We start from the raw sequence: 21,362 nt of genomic DNA on the forward strand, positions 1-21,362 counted from the left end.
CAGAACAACAGCAAAGAAAGAAGATGTGATGTGATGATTACAGTAGTAATGACTCTGAGCGCCAGACTTAGCAGTATTTAAGTAATGCTGTTACTTTGCAAGTAATACTTAAATATGGTTAAAATACCCTTGGCAGTAAGGATGTTAGATTAAATGCCTTCCCACCTGTTCTAGTCTTCCTGATTTTTCTTTCACAAATGTTACTTTTTTCTTCTCTTTTTATTTTTGAGACAGGGTCTCTCTCTGTTGGCCAGGTTTGACTGTTGTGGCATGATCATGGCTCCCTGCAGCCTCAAACTCCTGGGCCCAAGGGAACCTTCTGCCTCAGCTTCCTGAGTAGCTAGGACTACAGGTGTGTATTACCACATCTGGCTAAATTTTTTTTTATTTTTTATTTTGTAGATGTGAGGTTTTTCCGTGTTGCCCAGGTTGGTCTTAAACTTCCTCCTGGCCTCAAGCAGTTCTCCTGCCTTGACATCCCAAAATGCTGAGATCACAGGTGTGAACCACCATATCTAGCCCACAAACATTAGTTTTGTAATTAACTTGTAATAACCCCCTACCTAAGCTTTGCTGTATCTGGCTATGCTGATGATTCTAATATGGAAAGAAGTTACCACCTCCGCACCCTCAGTGTGTACTTTCTTGTATTGTTCTACCTATACAGTGATGAATTGTCAACATGTAGTACACTTTCTTTACCAGATCTCCCTAAGATCCAACACAACAGTGCCTAGCCTGGAAGCCACAAAGGACTTTAAATAACACGAGAAGTGACCCATCAGAATTACCTGGGAAGCTTTTAGTAAGTTGTGGATGTTGCTTGAGAATCTGTGCTTTGTTATGCAGTGGTCTTGCAGAGATTGTTTCCACTTGCCTGCTGTGCATAGTTCTGAAAAAAGCCAAACTAGTTTGTGTGCTCCCTGAGAGCAGGAACATACTCCTTTCCCTCAAAATTGTGGCCTTTGTGTCTGGTATACCTTCTGACAGATATTAGGCACTGAATAAGTTTTTCTTAAATGAATGAATGAGTCTTTGGTTTCAATGACATTTGCTTCTCTTGAGGAACCTGCTTAGCTGACTTGAATTGCATGATACCACATATAATGGGGAAGCTCTCCCTTTCCTCTCTCTTGCTCAGGTCTGCAGAAGTCCAAGGGTCTTCTGCCTCTCCCTTCAATTAAATTTCAAAACCAACAGTTATACATGGATGGGTGTGGGACAAAATGCCTACTACTGGTGGGCTGCTAAGTCTAGGCATGTACATGCAAGAATAAACACAATATATTTTAGGCATTTGAATGGAGACAGATGCCTAAGGGAGACAGTCTATCATGAAAACTTTGAACAGGTAGCCCTCATCTGCTATAAAACCTACAGTTTTCTAACCTGAATTATTATTGTTTCAATTGTCTGCTAAATATAAGCTCTTTGACGGCAGTATCTATGTCTATTCATATTTGTAGCCATCATAGCATCTGACACAGTGCGTTGCATATTGTAAGAGCCCAGTAAATGCTTAATGAGGGTATATATGGATCAGATTGCCCAGAAGGAACTCTATAAATAATGATTATCTTATTTAATAAAATGAGGGAACTGGATCAGAAAGTTTCTAAAAGAAGTTCCCTCTATTGCTCAATTTTTATGATCCTGTGATTTAGAAAAATAATTTTAATGGACAATTTCATAGTTTGAATGACATCATATTATTGACGCTTTTTAAATATAGGTGTTAGAAATGAAGCTTTAAGCAGTTGGAAGCAATAGAGAATAAGGCAGGAAATAAGTACTTCTAATTAACAATGCTAGATAATGTCAGTGACTGTTTCTTGTATCTGTACTGTAAGGACAAATGCTGTTCATAGTTGTAACTTCTAAGACAAGGCTTTGATTTCTTTACAGTATTCTTCACCTACACCAGAACCACTTGTAAAGAAGCAAGAATATTTACTAAGAGTTGAATCATGATATGTCTTTTGCAATATATACTTTAAGGTTTCTTTTAAGTCCTGCCTCTTTCAGGAAGCCTTTGCCTAATAGTTCACTTCTCTCCAGGAAAGGACTGATCTACATGTATATCTTTCTGTTACTGTATTTAGGCCCACAAAACCCTGAACTAGTTATTGTGTATGGGTTAAGAACAGAGTAAAGATACAAAGAACTGTTTTCAGACTTGTAAAAGAAGGTAATGTGAATCATGTAGAAGAGACAATATCTTTATTCCTTTTACTCTCAAATACGTAAAAACGGAAGTTATAAGAAGGAAGATTTGACTTTAGTAATAGGGAGAATGTTTCTGAAAGGTAGAACTCTTTGGAAGGAGTATGATCTACTTTCTACTATGTGCACTAGTAGTGCTTAGACATCTTGTAAGGATTATTGTGCAGGGAATTTCTCTTTTAGCTTGAAGGTCAGCTAAATGTATGATCTAAGAATCTGTAATTGAATGTAACAAATATTTTAGTGCATCTTTACAGTAGGCATTAAACTCTACATAATTAGGTAATGGCTGGTATCTGTTATAATCTAGCACTACCTGGCTTAGGAGGCAAGTCTTATTGCAGCACTATTGACAATCACAAAAATATGTAATTAACCTAGGTGTCCATCAGTGGATGACTGGATAAAGAAAATGTAGTGTATATATGTAACATGGAAAACTACTCAGCCATAAAAAAAGAATGAAATCATGTCTTTTAAAAAAAGAATGAAATCATGTCTTTTGCAACAACATGGATAGAACTGGATCTCAGCTCACCACAACCTCCGCCTCCCGGGTGCAAACAATTCTCCTGTCCCAGCCTCCTGAGTAGCTGAGATTACAGGCAGGCGCCTGTAGCCACCGCTCCTGGCTAGTTTTTTGTATTTTTAGTAGAGATGGGGTTTCACTATGTTGGCCAGGCTGGTCTCAAACTCCTGACCTCGTGACCCAGCCACCTCAGCCTCCCAAAGTGCTGGGATTACAGGCGTGAGCCACCATACCTGGCCTGGAGACCATTATCTTAATTGAAATAACTTAGAAACAGAAAGTCAAACACCACATGCTGTCACTTCTAAGTAGGAGCTAAATAATACGTACACTTGGCCAGAGAGCATGGAATAAGAGTCATTAGAGACTCAGGTGCAAGGGAGGTGAGGGATAAGAAATTACCTAACGGGTGCAGTCTTCGCTGTTCGGGTGCTGGTTATGCAAAACACCATGTTTAGCTTTCCCAAATAATAGCAGTTATTGAATGAGGGAAATGTGGTATAATGGTAGCAGATTTGTTTACCAGTGTTGGCCCGAGACCAGGAAATTAGTTGGTCAGTGAGTCACAATATTAATGGTGCTGCCAAAACATCCTCTAATGAGCTGTTATGTTGTATTGAATGAAGTAATTAATAATTTTTTAATTATAAATATTTATATTCCAAATAGAAGTGGAAGTTGGTACTTGATATTGAACAGACTACACCAGAGAAGTAGGTTGAGAGATAATCTTTTAAGAGAGACAGTTTTCTTAGATACTTTAAAGGAGCATTAAAAAAAATACTGAGGAAGAGAGTAGGAGGTAAGTTGGCTGTTTTAGATAACATGGGCGGGTAGGTTCTTCCTGAGAGACGACACTTGAATGGTGGAGAAAGTGGTCAATTGGAGCAGAATGCCCCATCTGAAGGAAGAATCTACTCTGCCGCTCCCCAGCTGCAGTTTACTGTCACCAGTCCTGTGTTGCCAGGACTACTGTTTTTCAAGAGAAACCAAGATTCCATGTTTCTTTATGAAAATTTTTGAACTGAACAGGTAAACAAGCATGTCTGAAGATAGATGATCTTCTCTGTCAGTTTGTGACCTGGGTGATGGTGTCTTCTGAGTCCTCAGCCCTATGTTGGAACAAAGAAAAAGCCTTTGAAGAAACCAGAGAGCTGCTTTAAATACTTGTGGGTTATCAGGTGGAAGACAGATTTGACTTGTTCTATTTCCAGAAGGCAGAACAGAGACAGGCAGGTTTTCACTCAAGGAAGCACTTAACAATTAGAGCAGACTAGAAATAGAACAGGATGTTTGCTTGGAAATTCTTCTGTTCCTAGAAAGTGCTGTTCAAGCTAATAGCAGAAGATGAGTTGTCAAAAGTGTCTAGGGAAGGGTCTAGACAAGATGACATTTCAAGTTCCTTTTTATCTTGAAATTCTTGAATCACCAAGATCTAGATCCCTGTTCAGCTCTTCTCCATATCTTCACCTTCATGTTCACAGCTGAGTTATCACCTTCCCATGCTGGGAAAGTCAGTACATAAAGTCAGTTTCTTAAAGGCTTGGTTTTTCTGTCTGTCTCCTTACGTAATGAGGGTTCATTGGTTTGCAGTTCTTGTTTAAAATGTCCTTTGCATGTTAGGTTCATTGGTTTGCAGTTCTTGTTTAAAATGTCCTTTGCATGTTAGGTTCATTGGTTTGCAGTTCTTGTTTAAAATGTCCTTTGCATGTTAAGCAATCACAAAACTTGAAATTAAAGCTTTTAGAGTCTCTGAAGCTGTAATTATTTTGTTCTTCCAACTGCTCATAAAACGGTTTGATAGCTAGTGCTTTAACTAAAGCTAGTTGTGTTCGAGTTCTAACCTTGCAGCTGTCTTGGAGGTCTAATACATTAGCAAAGTGAAGTGAAGTAAAGATATATTTTTCAAAAGTCCTTGAGTGGGATTATCTTACATTTTATTATTTATCTTCTACACTTTATTATTTATCTTGATAGTAAAGATAAGAAATAGATCTCTATTTCATTTTTCTTTACTCAGTATACATAACTTTTTGTCAAGAGTTAATATAGAAGTATGTCTGTTTCTCTCATAACCCTTGTTTTAATGGTTAACAGTTGTTTATTTCTTATCAGGATGAGAGTTAATATATTGCCAGCCTTGACAATAACTCTTGGTCTAATTTTACTTATAACTGCTTTAATTACTTTATAGCACACTAATGCTATAATCTATATAATGCTTGTATGCCTTGTGCATGTATTTATTTCTAGATCAGTAATTGTAATCGGTGCTAGGTGCTTAAAAATACCTATATTGGAATATAAGCAATTACATTTTTTCAAAATGTATGGAGTCTATATTATGGTACCCTTGAATATTTTTAATGAGAATATGATAATAAACCCTATATCTCTTCCTAAATCTCCGATCATTAGTAGTGTGACCTGGTGCTACCTATCAGAAGAGTGAGGGCTCTGCCTTAGCAGTGGAGTACTGAAAACTGTATCTCTACCTCTCCTCCTTCACACCCTCCTTCAATTCATGATCCTCAGGGAGGCTCATTTTGCCTGGTTTAGTTACTGAGACTGGTGGTTGAGCTCTTGAGTAATGAAAGGACAATACTGAGAATTTTGAGAGTGCTGAGAGTGAGTGCATACTTTTAAGGTTTTCTCTTCAAGCTTTTGTTCCCTAATTTGGAAAGGTAAGTAAAGTTTGATAATCTTGTTAAATTCCACAGTTGTTCTCTCAGACTCTTCTTCAGAAAATACCCAATTGAGTAAGACATAAATGTTTCAGGAACTTTTTTTTTCTGTATCAACCTGATAAATCTAAGAAATAAAAGAAAAACTACATAATCCATAGTATAATATTAATGAAAAGATAGCAGAGACTTGCAGTTACCATGTTAAGGTACAAATGATTGCCTAAATGAATTCATTTCTCTATGATCACTAACTAAAGAAGCAGTTAGCTAGGGCATCTACTCTTGTAGGGGAACAGGTAGCCTTTCTGGGAGGAGAGCAAATATTAACTGACTTAAAATACCTTTGGCTTTTTTTCTGTATTTGCTTTAATTGATACTGAATTTGATGGCTTTTTCTTTGGCTTGCTAAGGATAAAATGTAGAAAATTTAACTCTGTTTGAATTAATGAACATTATTTTTAGAATCTTGTGCAAATTATAACACTAATTAAAGGTCCTCTGCTCCAGGCATAATGTTTCATTTAAGAATGAAAAAGCAAATTGAGCTAATGTATTGTGTAAGAGGTTTGTAGTTAAATACATAAAATGATGTCAGTTTGATTTCAGCTGGAGCTAGGGTACTCTGATAGTTATGAGATGTTCAAATAATGGAAACATTTAAAGAAGTTTGATAACTGAATTTTATATAAATAAAGTAGTTTGATTTTTTATAATTGGTAGCATTTGTTTTACTTCAGTGATTTGGTAGAAGTACTAAGCCAAATAATTTTTAAGTTGGTTTTATCTTTCAGTGTGTGTTTATTTAACAGGCTTTCTTATAATAGCATCAGTGCTTTTGGTGGTAATGTTTATGGATATTTAGAGTCAAAATAAGTAATTGCTTCATCCTTTTCTACTTTACCATGTTTTAAACATTTGACTTTGGAAAACTTAAATTATATACAAAGTAGAAAATTAGTATAATAAAGACTTTTTAAATCACATTTATCAATGCATGGACAATCGTGTTTTAACTATACCCCACCAAACACATCTTGCCTCAGATTTTAAAGCAGATTCCAAGTGTCAGTCCTTTCCTTATAAATATTTCAGTATGTATGCCTAAGTAAGTCCATAAAGACTAATTTCTTTTAGCATAACTATAATACCATTAAAACAGCTACTTTTTAGTTGCAGGTACAAAGTAGGGTAGGAATTGCTGGAGTCTAACCCATTTCTGACGTTAAGTAGATCCTAGATAGTTGGACAGATCATTTAACTTTCTTCTCTTCCTGCTCTCTTGTCTTTTAAAGGGGGAAACTCAACTAAATTTTCTCTAAAATCCCATCTATCTCTGAAATTTATAATTTAAAAAATGAGATTTCTAGTTTCCAGTCTAGCATGTAAGGAGTTTAGAAGTCATCATTATGTCAAAAAATAAACAGGTTAAAAAGCTGAATAAATTGAAAAATTAACAGTTCTTTTAAGATCTGTCATAGAAGCAAGGTTACAGGGTAAACCACACCCACCACCCCCAAATTGAAGAGACAGGCCAATACAGAGAACAGGAGCAGAAACCTGTGCAGGAATCAGCACCACAGTAGGAAAACCTGAACTGCAATTGATAAATTGCTGGGGCTCAGAATATACAAGCTTGAGAGGGAAAAACTTTAGGGGTGACCAGTCATGAGACCTAATCACAGGACTATACAATGCCCTACCCTCCCCTACTTTCTTACCGCCACCTTATTAAAGGCCTGTTTTCTGCAGTTCCTTTTACCCAACTCATCATGTCCAGCTCTCAAGAAAAAAATTACAAGTATACTAAAAGGCAAACAATACACTTCAAAGAGACAGAACAAGCAACAGAACCAGATTCAGGTAGGGCAGGACTCTTGAAATTATCAGATTAGAAATTTAAAACAACTATCATTAAAATATGAAGGGCTCCAAGGATAAAGTACATGCCATGGAAGAGCAGATGGGCAATGTAAGCAAAGAGATGGAATTCTAAGAAAGAATCAGAAAGAAATGCCAAAGGTGAAAAACAGTGAAATAAAAATGAAGAATGTTTTAAATGAGTTCATTAGTAGACTTTACACAGCTGAGGAAAGAATCTAAAATCTTGAGTATATATCAGTAGAAACTTCCAAGATAGAAAAGTAAAGAGAGAAAAGACTGAAATAAACTGAACAGAATATCCAAGAACTGTGGAACAACAATAGGTGTATCATACGCATGATAAGAATACCAAACGAAGAAAAAAGGAAAGGAACAGATTAAATATTTGAAACAAGAACAACAGAAATTTTCCTGCAAATTAATGTCCCACACTAAACCACAGATTCAGGAAGCTCAGAAAGCATTAGGATAAATGTTAAAAAAAAAAAAAAAAAGCTACACAGAGTCATATCATAGTCAAATTACAGAAAATCAGTGATTAAAAATCTGGAATGAAGCCTGTTCGGGTGTGCAGGGAGACCTGACTTAGAGAATTATATCCAACATTTCCTCAGAAACCATGCACACAATAAGAGAATGAAGTGAAATAATTAGTGTTGAAAGAAAAAACTTCCAGCCAAAAATTCCATAACCTGCAAAGTTATTCTTCAGAAGTGAAGAAGAGATAAGACTTTCTAGATAAACAAAAATTGAGGGAATTTGTTGCCAGCAGATCTGCTTTGCAATAAATGTTAAAAGAAGTTCTTCAGAGAGAAGGAAAATGACATAGGTCAAAAACTGGGATCTCCATTAACAAAGGAAGAACATCACAGAAGGAATAAGTATAGGTAAAATTTAAAATTTTTTAGTTTTCTTATTTTTAATTGACAGACCAATTTGTATAAAATAATAGCAACAATATATATATTGTGTGTATACACACACACATATATATATACTTAAGTGTATATATATATATATATATATATATATACTTAAAGTAGAAAGAAATAACAACAATGGTACCAGGGAGGAGATGGAAGAATTAGTATTGTTATTAAGTACTTGTATTACCTGTGAACTGATACATATTTGCTTGAAATATATTTATATGAAAATAGGGTTCGATTAGTTTTAAAGGTATTTTGCAAACCCTAGGAAAATCATTTTTTAAAAAGTTAAAAAAAGAAGTATGGCCAGGCATGGTGGCTCATGCCTGTAATTCCAGCACTTTGGGGAGGCTGACGTGGGCAGATTGCTTGAGCCCAGGAGTTCAAGACCAGCCTGGGCAACAAGGTAAAACCCCATCTCTACCCTCCCCCCCAAAAAAAATCACAAAAATTAGCCAGGTGTCGTGGCATGTGCCTGTAGTTCCAGCTATTTGGGAGGCTGAGGCAGGAGGGTGACTTGTGCCCGAGAGGCATAGGTTGCAGTGAGGCAAGATCATGCCACTGCTCTTCAGCCTAAAAAAGGTATAACTGGTACTCTAAGAGAGAAAATGGAATTATATAGAATGCTCAAAACCACAAAATACAGAAAAGGAATGAAAGTAAATAGGAACAAAGAGCAAGGGCAACAAATGGAAAATTGTAACAAATCAATAGATACTAATTCAACTATATTTGAATGATCAGTTTGAATGGCAGTGGCCTAAATATACAAATTAAATGTCAAGAGATGTTCAGCATGGATGAGAAGCAAGACTCAACTATATGTTGTCTATAAGAATCCTACTTTAAATATTAAAACACATGTAGAGTAAGTTACTAGGGAAAGATATACTATGCTAACACTAATCCAAAGAAAATGGGAGTACCTATATTAATTTGACAAATAGAAGATTCACAGCAAGGAAAATTACCAGAGATTAAGAGGGGCATTACATAATGATAAAAGGGTCAATACTTCAAGAAGATGTAGCAATCCTTAATGGGTATGTGCATAATAACAGCATATCAAAATATGTAGGACAAAAACTTATAGAACTGTAAAGAGAAATCGATGATTTGGCTATTAAATAGAGACTTCAGGACCCCCTCTATCAGAAAGTGATCCAGCAGGCAGAAAATTAGTGAGGACATAGTTGACCTCAACAGCATCATCAGTCAATTGAATATAATTGAAATCTATTGACTACTTTTTACACCACCACCACAAAATACATTCTTCTTAAGCTCACGTGAAACATTCACCAAGATAAGCCACATTCTGGATCATAAAGCACACCTTAACTAATTTTAAAAATGCTCTGAGACCACAGTGGAGTTAAATTAGAAATTAGTAACAGAAAGATAGCTGAAAATCTCAAAATACTTGGAGATTAGACAACATTATTATAAATAACACATGGGTCAAAGAAGAAATACCAAGAGGGATTTTAAAATATTTTGAACTGAATGAAAACAAAAACACAACTTACAATTTGTGGGATGCAATGAAAACAGTGTTTAGAAGGAAATTTATAGCATTGAATGCAGAGGTTACAGAAGAAGAAAGATCTGAAACCAATAAACTAAGCTTCTACCTTAGAAAACAAGAAACAGACGAGCAAATCAAATTCAAAGTAAGCAGAAGTAAAGAAATTTAAAAATTAGTGTATGTATCTATGAAATAGCAAACAGGAAATTAGAGAAAATCAATGATCTCAAAAGCTGGTTCTTTGAAAAGATCAATAAAATCAATAAGCCTCTAAAAAAAGAGAGAGAAGATACACATTACTAACATCAGAAATGAAAGAGAGGGCCAGGTGTGGTGGCTCACACTGTAATCCCATCAATTTGGGAGGCAGAAGCAGGAGGCTTGTTTGAATCCAGACTGGGCAACATAGTAAGACCCCGTTTCTACAAAAAATAGCCTGGTGCCACCACATCACAGTTACTCTGGAGGATCACTTGAGCCTGGGAAGTCGAGGCTGCAGTGAGCTATCATCATACCATTGCAGTCCAGCCTTGGCAACAAAGTGAGACTCTGTCTCCAAAAGAAAAAGAGAATTGAAATGAAAGAGAGGATATCACTACAAATATTTTGAACATTAAAAGGGTAATAAAGACATACTATAAACATCTTTATGCCCTAGATGAAATGAACCAATTTCTTGAAAAATACAACCTGCCAGAATTCACACAAGAAAAAATACACAAACTAAGTAGGCCTTATATATATATTAAAGCGGTTGACTCAGTAACTAATAACTTTCCAAAACAGAAAGCACCAAGCCCAGATTGGTTCATGAGTGAATTCTGTACATTTAAAGAAGAAATTTTACCAATTTTCTCTACAGTCTTTTCTAGAAGATAGAAGCAGAGAGAAACCATTTAACTCATTCCATGAGGCCACCATCCTAGTACCAAAACCAGACAAAGACATTGCAAGAAAAGAAAACTACACACCAAAAAATTTCATGAAAATAGGCGTAAAAAGTTTTAACAAAATACTAGCTAATTGATTCCAACAATGTGTAGAAACAGTTATACACCATGACTAAATGGGATTTATCCTGGATGTGCAAGGCTGGTTCAGCATTCAAAAATTAATTAATGTAATTCATCCCATCAACAGGCTAAAGAAGAAAATTCTCAGGATCACATCAATAAAGAAAGGGCACTTGAAAAAATTCAACACCTATTCATGATAAAGACTTGGCAAACTAGGAATAGAAGAGAACTTCCTCAACAACATTCCTCGCTTACAACATTAAACTAGAAGTCCTAGCTAATACAGTAAGATAAGAAAAGGGGCAGGGGGAAGGTATACTAATTGGAAAGGAAGAAATGAGACTTTCTTCACAATTTGACCATTTATGCAGAAAATCTAAAAGAATCGACAAAAAACTTCTGGAACTAATAAGCAATTATAGCAAAGTTGCAGTATACAAGATTAACATACAAATGTCAATTGCTTTCTATATACCAGCAGCGAAAAAGCAGAGTTTATTTATTTATTTGAGACGGAGTCTCGCCCTGTTGCCCAGGCTGGAATGCAGTGGCACAATCTTGGCTCATTGCAGCCTCCGCCTCCCAGGTTCAGGTGATCCTCCCACCTCAGCCTCCCATGCAGCTGGGATTACAGGTACATGTCACCACGCCTGGCTAATTTTAGTATTTTTAGTAGAGATGGAGTTTTGCCACGTTGGCCAGGCTGGTCTAGAACTCCTGACCTCAGATGATCCACCCACCTCGGCCTCCCAAAGTGCTGGGATTATAGGTGTGAGCCATTCTGCCCACCCAAAAAAGCAGAATTTAAATTAAAAACACAATACCACTTACCTTAGCATCCTAAAAAAAATGAAACATTTATGTGTAAATCTGACAAAATATGTACAAGATCTGTATGAGGCAGACTGCAGTACTCTGATGAAGGTGAACTGAATAAGTGGAGATATATTTTATATTCATGGATAGGATAACTCTATATTATCAAGATGTCAGTTCTTCCCAACTTGCTCTTTAGATTCAACACAATCCCAGTCAAAATCCCAGCAAGTTACTTTGTGGATTGACAAACTGATTCTAAGATTTGCTCTTCTAGATGTATTGTCATGTAATGTAATGGATGCTTCTTTACTTAGCTCAGTTTCAGTCAGAGGTGCTAATGACCTCTGTGATACAATAGGAATCTGCCTGGATGAAGGAACTTTTTTTTTTTTCTCTCTCTCTCTGTTGCTCAGGCTGGAGTGCAGTGGTGCCATCTTGGCCCACTGCAACCTCCGCCTCCTGGGTTCAAGCAATTCTCCTTTCCTCAGCCTCCTGAGTAGCTGGGACTACAGGCGTGCACCACCACATCCGACTATTTTTTGTATTTTTAGTAGAGATGAGGTTTCACCATGTTGGCCAGTCTAGTCTCAAACTCCTGACCTCAGGTGATCCTCCCACCTCAGCCACCCAAAGTGCCGGGATTACAGGGATGAGCCACCGCACCCGCCTGAAGGAACATATTAATCGTGGCTATAGTAGTAGGAGTTAATTCTGGAAAGGTTAGGTTTTGAGATTCAGACCCCTTGAATGATGGACTGAAGCAGTCTGTCTAGTGCTTAAGAACATAAACTCTGGATGCAGACTACCTGAGCTTGGATCTTATCTCCACCACCTTCTATATAGTGCAGCTTATTCTATAATCGACATAAATGGTCATATGATTTGTGAAGAAAGTCTCATTTCTTCCTTTCCAACCAGTATACCTTATCTCCCACCTTCTATAATATAGCACTTAAATATAGGTTACTTAACCTCTCTTTGCCTTGTTCCTCATGTGTCAGGTAGTGATAGTAAAACTACCTACCTTATAGGGCTGTTATAAGATTAAGAGTTCATCCATTAAAGTTTTAAGAACAGTACCTGGCCCACATTAAGCACTTAATGTGTTGGCTATTATTCTTGGTGGGTTTTTTTTCCTCTTCTTCTTTGAGACAGGGTCTCACTCTGTTACCCAGACTGAAGTGCAGTGGCATAATCATGGCTTACTTTAGCCTCAACCCCCTGGGCTCAAGCAGTTTTCCTGTCTTATCCTCCTGAGTAGCTAGGACCACAGGCATGTGGCACTGCCCCAGCTTATTTATTTATTTCTTTTGTAGAGATGGGATCTCCCTGTGTTGCCCAGGTTGGTCTTGAACTCCTTGCCTCAAGAAATCCTCCTACCTCAACATTCCAAAGGGCTAAGATTACTGGTGTGAGTCACTACACCTAGCCTGTTTACTTCATTTTATAGGTAATAGTTCACAAGTTTCTGTGTACATAAGAATCAAATACAGAGTTTATGAAATGCTGGATCTTACTGCCAGAGCTTTTGATTGAGTGGGAGCTTTCAGTTGAGTATAGATTTGGCCAGTGAATCGTAACAAATATGGGGGTGATTTTGCTGCAGTAGCCTACAGCCTTTACTTTGAGAAACTACAGAATGTTCTAGAGATTCAATGCTGACTTTACAACAGTGGAGTGGGATGGGACAAGTGGTCTATTGGGAAAATTAATCTATTTGGTATCTTCACTGGGAATTGGAAGTTGGCGAGTAGAAATAAAAGAGTTTTGAGATGAGTGCCTGAGATAATGACAAAGGAAATTTTCACAGGCTTTGGTGTGAAAAACCACTTTGCTATTTTGGGCCTTTGTAACTCAAAGAAGATGGTACACTGAAAGAAAGAAAAAGTCAGAAAGATGAATCTGTTTGCTAAGGATTTGTTTTGTTTAATGTGATTGACCGCACTTGAGGTCAGGCTTAGTGAGCTGTTCAAAGATGCTTACCTGAATGTTTCTCCAACGGGAAAGCCACAGAAGTAGTAGGCTGTCTGAAAGAATGGTTGCCACCAGCCAGCTTTCCAGTTTTTCAGGAAAATGCTATGAGTACAGTATATTAATATGGATGGATTTAAATATTAAAACTCCTGATGCCTGTGAGCTGTGGTATATGTCAGCTGTTAATTTTCTTATCCTTTTCTTAGATAACATTTTATTTAATAGAGCTGTCTTATAAGTTGTATAGTGAGGTTTATAGATTTACCATCACTTCTGACATCTTCAGATCTCCTCTTTAAAAGTACAAAATAGAGCTTTGCAGTAAAAATAAAATAGTATAAACAGATTTTTTTAGCCTCTGAAAACCACTGTGTATTGGTTTACATTAACCACTCTATGTAGAAATATCTTCCTATTCAAATGTAGTTATGTGATACTTTGTGAAAATAGGGCCTTAATATTTAGGGATTAAAATTAATTCAAAATATTTTCAGTAAGAATGGGCCAACTTGGTCCACATACTGTAGTACAAGCTGATAAGTAGTCATCTAAAGATGATGATGTAAGACTGCTAAATAGGCTCTCACAGACAACTCATGAAACCACGTTTACATCTAATGATTTAAGTGTAAAGCATGTAGGCAAATGCTACTAGTCATCACATTATAATGTACAGCTTTCAATACAGAAAATTTGGATAAATGTTCTGCAGCTATATCCAGAAATCCACTTGTCATTAATTTCTCTATTTTCTATGTTTTGTCGAATACAGTAATTATATCACAAACAGTCAAATTCTAAAATGGTATGTGCAGAGAAAAGAAGCAACAGAGTTCTTGCCATTCCTAATTCTGATTACCCTAATTTGGGATAAATATTTCCTTCTTAATTAATTGGTTAATACATTAAGATTGTGAGCTGAAAGGTGTCATAAGTGCAATTATTGTTTATTTGTTTGAGCATTCTTCATAATGGGCAAAAAGTGAAACAAGGAAAAACCAAAAATCATAACAAATAGCATCAGCATTTAAAAGCAAATTTCTAGAAATGATTACTATAGGACTTTAAACCAATTTGTTTATATCAGTGAAATAATTTTTAATATTTTTAATATTCAGAAGGCTTTTTATGTAAGTACATATATCAACATTATCAGTTATACCTTCTTACTGATAAATTCCTGCTGTCAGTCTCTCCACAGCTCTACCATGTTCTTTTTCTCTTTACTTTCTTGTCCCAAGTTTATTAGTTGAGAATGATGCTTACTATTACTCTGTCCAAATTTGGTAGTAGTTTTCTCAATTTTGGGCATTTCATGTTCAATTAAAATTTATTTAATTGAACTTTTTACTTTCCCAGCCATGTAGATGTATTTACATTATAGATTCATTTCCAGATAACAGTCACACACAGACTTCTTTTCTGTTACTTTTTTCTTGCCTTTGATAATGACATTAATAATTTAATAAACTAATACTATTAACACATTAATATATATAATATATGTTAATATTAATATATTTTTGTGTGGTTCTATAAGAATAGACACTTTGATATCATGATAGAAAGATTCTTGATTATGATGCAACTTGAATATATTAAACACTAAACTTTCAGCTTATGATGCCATTAACAGAACTTTTAGCTTATGATGCCTTTAATACTTTATTCTTGTGATAAGATGTGAATGGGAGCAAGAAATAAATATTACTTTTTGGTGGAAAAGTTGTACCCAGGTGTTTATTCATACAGAAAATAATTATTGAATGTCAGTTTCTATATGCCAGGCACTGTTTCAGGCACCTAGGATACTGCAGTGGACCAAAATGTTCTTCTCATAAGTATATCTTTTCTCCCAACGGAATTTTGATATGTCATTAATGTACTCCTTTATAAAGAATTAGAATAACTTCCTAATAACAAAAAATTATAAGTTGACTTTATTAAAAAAAAAAAAGAAAAAACTGAAAAACAGCTGATTACATCCTATTGTATGTAAAACTGAATTTTGTTTTATGTGTGCTTCTAGATAAATAGTGATAGAGTTCTTGAGTGTTTTAATGAAGTGTTTTAATGCAGGTGAATGCTTTGGACCAATGTCAACAGTGAATGTAAATGATTTTTGAGCATGGTTGGCACTATGAAGTGGTTGTTTTTAATTTTTTGAAAATAAGTACATTGATGCAGAGTTATATGATCCGATGATACCTTATTGGCTATAATTAACCAGAATATGTGATATTTAACGTTGAAAATGCATTAAAAGATCAAGAAAACAGCTTGTCTTTATGACTTTTTTTTTTTTTTTTTTAAGTTTTAAAAACACTGAGCCAACTTTTGGATTTCATACTCCCAAGCTACTTGGCCTAAGAGAAAGACAAATTTAACAGAATGAGAGTAAGTGAAGGGCTGGCCTATCCGTATTCTCCTTTTATAAATTTACAACTTTCGTGAAAAGATAACTAATAAAAGTAGACCACGTCTTGCTTTTTCACAAGATGTAAAATATGGGAATACTTATAGACTAAGAATGGTAAATTTTTAAGCTACCTCATTTGTAAGGGAAAAAAAGATTTCCCTTTTTTCTCATTTACACTGAAAATAAATCCTCAATATTATATGGAACTATTTATAATATAGTGAAACCCATTTTATTTGAACATACAAATATAAAGATTTCTAGTAGTCTGCAGCTAATATGCACTGTCTGAAGCTAATAGGTTATGCAGAATACCGCTGCTATTTGAGTAAAAGTTAATGCTTTTGAGACCAGCTAATACACTTAACTATAGTGTGTGAGCTGTGGGTGTTCTGCTTATTTTTATTACAGGCTTTATTACTGTGCAATTTTCTTGTATGTTAACAATCATCCACTTTAAACTAGTGCTTAAATACTTACTGAATGTGATAGCCAAAGAGCTGTGTTTAAAAGGTACGTTAAAAAAAAGATTTCAATGTAACATCCAGTTGCTTACTGAGTTAACCTGGATTGTGATTTATCTCTAATTTTATGATAGTAATATTTGAGTATCAAACTAGAATTCTGAAGAGAATAAAGTTTGCATCCCCCAAATGACACAATTGTGCACTAGCTCTACTTAACTAAAGTTAAAGTCAAAAAATTCTTGGTATGAAACAGATACTCCCAAAATGACCACCCCATGTGTGTCTAAAGGAGTTCTTACTATATTGTGTAAGTCTTCTTCCCTCCATTATTTAGTTATAAATTTTCATTTTATTATGTGTATATTAGACTATATATTTTATAATTTTCCCCTCTGTAAACATATAAATATGCAAACTTGTATAAATTAGGTAATTGCATAAAAATTGAAAGGCATAAAGATGTACTACTGAGTTCAGGAAACATAGTTGGATTGGGGGTGTGTTTAACAAGTAGCACAATTAAGATGTGAGAAGAAGGAAAAACTGAAGAAAAGGAAATTCTCTCAGGGTAATGCTTTATTAGCTCCATTTTTCCCCTTGTGTCTTATCTGAAGCAAGTGATTTTTTTCCATTTGCTTAAAAATAAAGCATTTGCACACAGAATGTTAGCTTATTAAAAAGCCCTTTATTGCCATAAATCACTGCATCATTTGCATATCCAGATTCACAGAATCAAATTACAGTTCAACCAAGTATTTAGTATCTTGAAAGCAGTCTTGGTTTCATGTCTACTTATTTTCCCAAAACTCTTGTAAATTCTCCTTATAGTTGTTTTCTTAGTGGCTGAAATTAAGTTATTTCTAGTAAATAAGCCAGATTACTTTTTAAATAAAATCTGGCCTGTTATTTATATCTCCACCTGTTGTTTCAAACTCTGTAATTTGAACTTTATACACTTGAAATCAATGGTAATAGTTTTGGTGATAGGGACAGGTGATGGGATAAGGATTTCATTAGTAGAATCAGTCATGAGTCTAAAACTGCACTGCTAGATACAACACGCAATAATAACTGCTAGAGATAATGCTTACAGTAACGTGCAGAGTAAATGTTCTTAGTCCTAGTTTACAGAATAAAAAGCATGGAAGATAAAAGTTAAGTTACTTGGTGTGAGGTCTGACTCACACAGCCAGTAAGTGGTGGTTTAGGTCACTTCCTCCTCACCCCTTTGACAAGGGAAGGATTCCTGCCATAGGGTTATGAGAATGGCTGAACACATCAGATGGGCTCAGCAGCAGTTTGTTAGTTACCTGTGTTCACAGCTAAGGCAAAGAGGACCCTGTGCCTCAAATGGGGTCACTTGGGAACAAAGTAAACAACTAGGAGTTATGGGAGGCAGGCTTTGTAGTATCAAGAGGGTGGGGGTATCCCCTGGTTCCCATGGAAGCATGTGATTGGCTTGTTTGAATAATTCCTCAGGCTGACAGGAAACTGAAACCTACTATTCAAGGATAAGCAAGAACTGCATCTGGCCCCTTTGGTAAGGAGGATTGTTTCACTAGGGGCTTTTATCCATGAGAGTAGAGTGGAGAGGGGAACTTGTGGGTTAGATCAGTGGTCCCCAACCTTTCAGGCACCAAGGACTGGTTTTGTGGAAGACAGTTATTCCACAGCAGGGGTGGGGCAGGCTGGTTTGAGGATGAAACTGTTCTGCCTCAGATCATCAAGTATTAGTTAGATTCGCATAAGGAGCGCACAGTCTAGATACCTCTCACGCACAGTTCACAGTAGGGTCCCCACTCCTGTGAGGATCTAATGCCACTGCTGATCTGACAGAGGTGGAGCTCAGGCAGCAATGCTTGCTCCCCCGCCACTCACCTCTTGCTGTGTGGCCCGCTTCCTAATAGGCCACAGACCCTTAGCAGTCTGTGGTCCAGGGTTTGGGGATCCCTGGCTTAGATCATTCAAGGCCTTCCCGATTTTACCAGGCATCAAAGCAGCACATGTTATTGAACCTTAATTTTAGGTGTTATACCACAGTGGCTGAACTAGAGTTCTGATTGTGAACTTTTATGACTCCAGTGCCCAGGTTCATTCTGCTGTTCCATGATACTTTTCTTCTTGCCAGACTCACATGTTAACATTTCGTTAGTAACTGAGTACTTAGCTTTCACTGGACATTTCTTAGTCCTGTATTCTTAAGAATTCATACACTGTAGCATCTGTTGTATTCTCATAGAAAACTAGAGCACTCTCATTTAGAAGAGATTTGAAGATTTGTTTTCCTTTAAAGGAAAATCTGAGTATAATAAGCTCTAATTATATCTTGATTTACAGAGGATTTTTTTTTTCAAGAACTCTATTCTCAAGCCTGCAGTGAGCTGCGATTGCGCCACTACACTCCAACCTGGGTGACAGGGCAAGATGCTGTCCCAAAAAAACAAAAACAAAAACTATACTTCCTCCCCAAAACAAATCTTATTTTTCCATATTCCATCTTATTTTTACTAGAATGCCTTAAGTTCCCCTCTGCAGCCATGAAACTGGCATACTACAAGTCTGGAATGCTTCTCTGTCTCTCCATTTGTATCTCCAACATTAGACCATTTCAGCCACTCCTGCATGCAGTTACACCCACCCCATTTTTATCACAGTTAGGGAATGTTTTACAGAGTATTTTGCATAATACTATGGGCCGGGTGCTACAAGATATATTTAAAAAATAACAGCTGGTTTCTGCCATTGAGACGGCCACTGTGGAGAACAAGACATAAGGGTTGTGTAGTGTAAAGGTAAATCAGTACACATAGAACCCAGACTCCTAACTCAGGCCCACAGGCCATACATGAGCTGGCCTGTGCCTGCTTCTGGAGGTTCATCTGTTGTTCTTTCTCCCTTTCACTTGACTCTGGCCACACTGGCCTGCCTTCCACTTCTCACACACGCCAGGTTTTTCTCATCTCAGAGCCTTTCTCCTTGTAGTTTACTTGGCCTGAAAAACTCAGCCTTACATGTCTGACTCTATTTTTTCAGGTCTCATTCCAAGTACTATTTATAGGGATGGTTCTTCCTTGACCATGCCACCTAAAACTGGCCCTTTTGACTTTTCCATGCATAGCAGGTCCCATGTCACCCACTTAATGCCTGTGTAATTTTTCTAAGATATTTAATTTCTCTGTGCCACAGTTTGCTAATCTGTAAATCCAGGAATATTTTAATAGATTAGGTTGTGAGAGTTAAATATATTAATACATGTAAAGTGCTAATTTTAAGAATCTCTGGCATATAGTGATTGCTCAGCAAATGCAATCAGTTTCTGACCATCATCTTTATCATTAAGGGTAAAAGAAGTAGTGTAAACCGTAAGTACTATAGGAGCTCAGAAAGGAGAGGAATGCCTGAGGCCCTGAATCACCACGAACGCTTTCCTTGTGACAGTAGAATTGAACCTCGCTGCTTCTGTGTAGAGTCTGGCATGTGTCCATCAGACAGGCACTCCCTCCTCTGGATTTCTACGCCCTTTTGGTTCTTCATGTGATACTTACGTCGTAGACGGTGTGTATGTTCTTACAGAAAGGGGTGATCCTGCATCTCTGCATCCTCGGAGCATTGTGCGCCGCACACAGGACAGGTGGCCACTTATTTGATTAACATAAGAAAAACTCAGAGATTCCATGAAATCAGCAAGTTTTAAACACCCTCAGTGTGGGCAGTGAATGCAGTATGAGCACAGTGACTCCAAAGATCAATTACTGGAAATGACCAAGTTGGAACAGTGAGGGGCAGACTATTACATGGTCTTAAATTGGCTTTAGAGTCAGATTAATTCAGCAGATTTGAAGAGTATCATTTCATGCCAGTGTCTGAGCTAAGGACTGTAGCATCACAAACATGAACCGGTACAGGTTTCTGTAAAGCATTTTAACTTGATTCAGGTGGGACTTCAGTGAGTGAAGCAAAAAAGGTGTTCCAGGCAAGCTTCAGAAAGAGCAAAAGTAAAGACTTGGAGTTGAGAAGGTTCAGGAATTCAGGTTGTCTAGAGAAAAGATTTCCTCATGCTGGAGCAAGAGCAAATAAGGCTGAAGTGAGGGGGTCCAAATTATGGAGGATTTAGGGTACCAGAACTAGAACATCGGCTTTATTCCATAGGAGCCTGTGGAAGGCTTGAGCAAAGGATTGGTAGAAATAGTACTCAAAATTAGATAATACATTTCTGTGGTGATATAAGTTCCTTGAGCTTAAGTTTGAAAAGATTTGAATTAAAAGGGACAAATGTTCTCAAGTTACATGCTAGCCATTTTCAGTAGTTGTACAGTTTTTGAGCTTTTATTAGTTGATCCTAAGTAAGTTTTACAGCATTATGACAGGCAGTTGGTGACAGCTTAGTCATGTATTCTTTCTTGAGTAATAATTAAAATATTAACATTTTTCCTTTTCATTATATTTTATGCATCATGGTTTGATATATGCTTGAAATATTTACTAAATTAGATATTGCTGCCTGTGGTCCTTCCCACATATAAATGGAAAAGAGAAACTTAACATAGTTCATAAATTAAAATATTTGGTTTCAGCTGTATTCAGATTGAAACCATAAAAGAATCAGAATTACTATAGGTTTATGATTGTCAGTTACCACCATCACTACAAATTTTCTGATAACAACATATTGGTATTCTGATGAGGTTTGTGGCTTCTTTGCAAGGATATTTGAATACTACTCAGCACACTACATAATGGTTAACTATTGTTGTCTTTATTTTAAGGAAGGCGTGAATATTGTTAGATTTGCCCCTAAGTAATTCAGTGATCATTTTTATGTACAAGAAAATCAGAATAGAATGCACAATTTGGAATAGGAACTAAATAATACTTATAAATAAGTTGATT

General features: G+C 36.4%; 1 protein-coding gene and 1 long non-coding RNA gene across 5 annotated transcripts in view; both read left to right on the forward strand.

The window, feature by feature from the left end:
* The window catches only part of UBE2E2 (ubiquitin conjugating enzyme E2 E2), a 380,189-nt gene that overhangs the window by 207,974 nt on the left and 150,853 nt on the right, over window positions 1-21,362 (forward strand). The gene's annotated exons all lie outside the window — the stretch shown is intronic.
* On the forward strand, window positions 2,977-7,814 carry LOC108584713. Its single transcript, XR_001900155.3, has 2 exons — window positions 2,977-4,329; window positions 4,376-7,814. It is a non-coding gene; the product is annotated as an uncharacterized LOC108584713 (long non-coding RNA).

This window comes from Papio anubis, chromosome 2 (genome assembly GCF_008728515.1).
Source record: "Papio anubis isolate 15944 chromosome 2, Panubis1.0, whole genome shotgun sequence".
Taxonomy (NCBI): domain Eukaryota; kingdom Metazoa; phylum Chordata; class Mammalia; order Primates; family Cercopithecidae; genus Papio; species Papio anubis.